Source organism: Rhincodon typus, chromosome 1, assembly GCF_021869965.1.
Source record: "Rhincodon typus isolate 14 chromosome 1, sRhiTyp1.1, whole genome shotgun sequence".
NCBI lineage: Eukaryota > Metazoa > Chordata > Chondrichthyes > Orectolobiformes > Rhincodontidae > Rhincodon > Rhincodon typus.
In genome coordinates, this window is record NC_063332.1 from 103,335,429 (window position 1) to 103,339,548 (window position 4,120).

Here is a 4,120-nt window from a genome sequence, read left to right on the forward strand (position 1 = left end):
TTTGTCATGGATTACTTCCCTAAATTTTTCCATTCTTCAATAACTTAGCAAGATGAAGAACATGATTATTGCTGATACAATGAGTTCTACTTTCAGTTTCAAAATCCACAAATTGGACTGCTCGGTAAACCCATTGTTTCTGCCTAATCCTGCCACACAGAACTCAGCCATTCCTACCTCAAGTCAATTTTTTCTCTCCTTCTCCAGTCCCTTCCCACTTGGCATCCGCAATTCCTCTGCCACTTGACGTCAGTTTCAGAATTTCCAGTTCATGGGCTCCAGTCACTTCCTCTTTACCATGAAAGTGCAATCCCTTTACACATCTATCCCCCATCAGGATGGTCTCAAGGCTGTCCACTGGAAAAAAGACCAGAATGATCGCATCCTCCACCAGCCTCCTCTGCCTGCCTGAGCTCATCCTTACCATGAACAACTTCTCCTTTAACTTCCCTCACTTTCTTCAGGTCAACATTGTGGCTATGGGTACCCGCATGGGCCCCAATTATGCCTGTCTCTTTGTGACATATGTGGAACATCCCTTGTTCCAGTCCTGCTCCGGTATGTTAGTAATTTCACTGGTGCTGTTTCCCTCTTTATCTGGAATTGAAAAAGTTTACCAATTTTACTTTCAATTTCCACCCCGCCCTCACGTTCATTTGTTCCACCTCTGACTCCTCCGTACCGTTCCTCAACATTCCTGTTTCCAGTTCTGGGATGGGCTGGCCACCAATATCCACTAACACGCCACTTACTCGCACAGTGACATTGACCATACATCCTCTTACCCTGTTTCCTGTAAAGACTCTAATCCATTCTCCCAGTTCCTCCGTCTCCATCACAACTATTCCGATGATGCCAGCTTTAACAAGGGGGCTTCTGAAATGTCTACATTCTTCCTCAACTGAGGATTCCCCACCTCTGTCGTTGACAGGGCCTTCAGCAGTGTCCGATCTATCTCCCATACTTCAGCCCTCACCTCTTCTCTTCCCTCCCACAATAGCAGACAGGTGCCCCAGTCCTCACTTACCATACCACCAAATATCCACATCCAAAGGATTATTAGCTGCCATTTCTGCCACCTCCAGTAGGATGCCACCACCAGACACATATTCCCTTTCCTTCTCTTATCAGACTTCTGCAGGAACCAATCCGTCCAGGGCACCCTGGTCCGTCCCTCCCCCAGTCCCAACACGTCCCAACGTCCCTATGGCACCTTCCCATGCAATCACAGAAAGTGTAACTCCTGCCCAATTACTTGCTCCCTCCTCACTACCCCAGTCTGAAGACACACCTTCCAGGTGAGACAGCGATTTACCTGCACATCACTCAATCTATACTCAGTGTGGTCACCTCTACACTGGGGAGGCAAAAGGCAGAATGGGCAATTGCTTTGCAGAACACCTACATTCTGTCTGCAAAAATGACTCTAAGCCTCCAGCTATCTGCTACTTCAACACATTATTGTGTTCCCTGGCCAAGCTCCAGCAAAGCTCAGTGCAAGCTAGAAGACAGCATCTCATTTTCCTTTTGGGGGCCTTGCAGCCTTCAGCACTCAATATCGAATTCAATAATTTCAGGGTCTGAACACCTTCTCCTATGTCCTTACCATAACCCTCACACACCAGGCCTTGTCATCACATCCCACAAACGATCCATTGTCAGCCACTAATGGTCCCCATTAACAGCTACTGATTCTCTGAGCTAACCTTTACACATTCCTTTGTTGGTCCAATTATTTTTCTGTCTCTCTAGGTTCCATCTCCATCTATTGGACATAAAATAGGAATTGCCACATCAGATAAAACACCCTGTTGCAGGCAATTCACAACAGGAATAAGCTGGTATATTAATACAAGGAATCAATGAAATAGTAGAAATTTCCTGCAAATATTCTGTATCTGTCTTTATAGTGGAAGACACAAAAGCATCCCAAGAATGGTAGAAAATTGAGAGAGAAAATTGATTTTTGAACTTTTAAACAATCATGATTGCTACACAAAAGATATTTGGAAAACTAATGGAACTAAATACTGACATATTCCCTGTACTGAGGTCCGCATGCTAGCATCTTAAAAAGGGGTTGTAAAGCTAATGGAGGCATTTGTTGCAATCTTGCAAAGTTCTTTAGATTTTGGAAAGCTCCGGTTGATTAGAAAACCAAAAACATTATTTATTCTGTTCAAGAAAAGTGAGAGAAATAAAATGGTAACTTTAGACCAATTAGACTAACATCTATCCCAGGAAGAGTAGTGGAATTAAGTTGCTGTTTCAGACCACGAGGAATAGGAACAGGAGTGAGCCAGTTGACTCCTTGAGATTGTTCTGCCATTCAATAGGATGACGGCGGAACCGACACTCCTCACATCCACTTTCCTGCATTTTCCTCATGTTTCTTGATTCCCCTACCACTCAATAATCTATGTATCTCAGCCTTAAATATAGACAAGAACTCTGCACTTACATCTCTCCCTGTGGCAAAGAATTCCAAAGACAGGATATCAACATTAAAGGAATGAGGAACTTCATTCTACTACATATTAAAGTATTACCCATTTCAACATCAATATAAAATTAGGAACTATGTTGATATCTGGAAATGTCAATTTAGTGTTCATACTAAATTACCATAAAATTACAATTTGGAAAATTTATGACTTCTTCACCAAACATTGTCTGTAAACTACTTAGCCAATTTCTTTTAAATTGATTAATTCAAATAAATGATGATTAAAAAAACATTTTACAGACTCTCAATACAGGACCTAACGACCCAGATAGATCATTCAAGAGTTTACTTACAATACTGAGAATACTGTGTATCTTTTAAAAAGAATTGCAGAATTTAAAGAGCATTTCACAACAAATTCAAAGTACCTAATGATAATTTTTAAAAATAACAATGAAAAGATTATACCTTTTAATGTGCTCATATTGTCTGTTAAACCTATCATGATTTTTCTCCATGCATTCTCAGCCAATGACTGCTTAAAGTTGTGTTATAAGGCAGAATTTAATGCTCCTTGCTGGCCAAACATTGGCCAATGCCTAAAGTTGTGGCTACACTTCTGAAAATTGTTATTTTTAAGCAAAATTATAACCAGTTACAGAGGAGCTGTTGTTAGGTCCTGCAGGGTCTTTTGCTCAAGAGAAACATTTAGGTGTTACACCTACGTGTTGAAACACTTCAAACAACTTGTAAAATACAAAATTCAAAACCTTAAAGATACCATCCATTAACTCTGTCCACTTAACTGCTTGCCATCACTCCAATAGGCTGACTCATTTTCTCTCTCTCAGTGGTTTGGCGAGCAAGGCCAAATGTAGGCATTGGTAGGCATTGGGGCCATGCACATGGATGACCAGCCAGACAAGCCCTTTATGCCTGCGCCTTGGTGGTGGTATCAGCATCTGACAGTTGTGAATTTTCAATTGACCAGCAGCACTCTGAGGTGAGAAATGACCCTAAAGATGTTGAGTCCTTTGTTATCAACTTGAGTATCCAACACATATTACAGTCGGGTCGAGGGGTGGGCCAATGGAGCTGCCAGGTTTGTCACTGCCTGTCTGGTCAATGTGTCCACTGCCATAATCATTAAAATCCATTCCTAGTACATCCACTTGAACAGCGTTCATGTATTACTGACTACACCTGGGTCTACAGTCCATCAGTTATTGGACTATGGTTCAACAGATATGAAACAGCAAATTGCAACAAGAAAATACAAAAACTAGAGGAGTAAATGATTTAAAATTCTCAGTGAAGTAGTTATCAATATGTTTTACTTGCTTCATAACTTTATCAAAAAACTGATATACAAAAATTAAATATCTAAATTAGACTGATTTCATGTCAATAGCAAAACAATAACTATGCCAGCCACGATTACAATGGCAATAAAACAATTCAAGAAAAAAACTAAGATTTCTTTCAGGATTTACGCATTGATACAAAACTATTTCACTGATAGTAGCCCAGCCATTTTTAAAACTGTACTGATCAAATTTCTTACAGCTCCTTAATTTGTATATACAAGGAGAAAACTTTGAACTACCCTCAAAGTCATGTATTATTGCCTTGTGAATTGTATGCACCCAAAGACAATGCTACAAACTAGTTGTG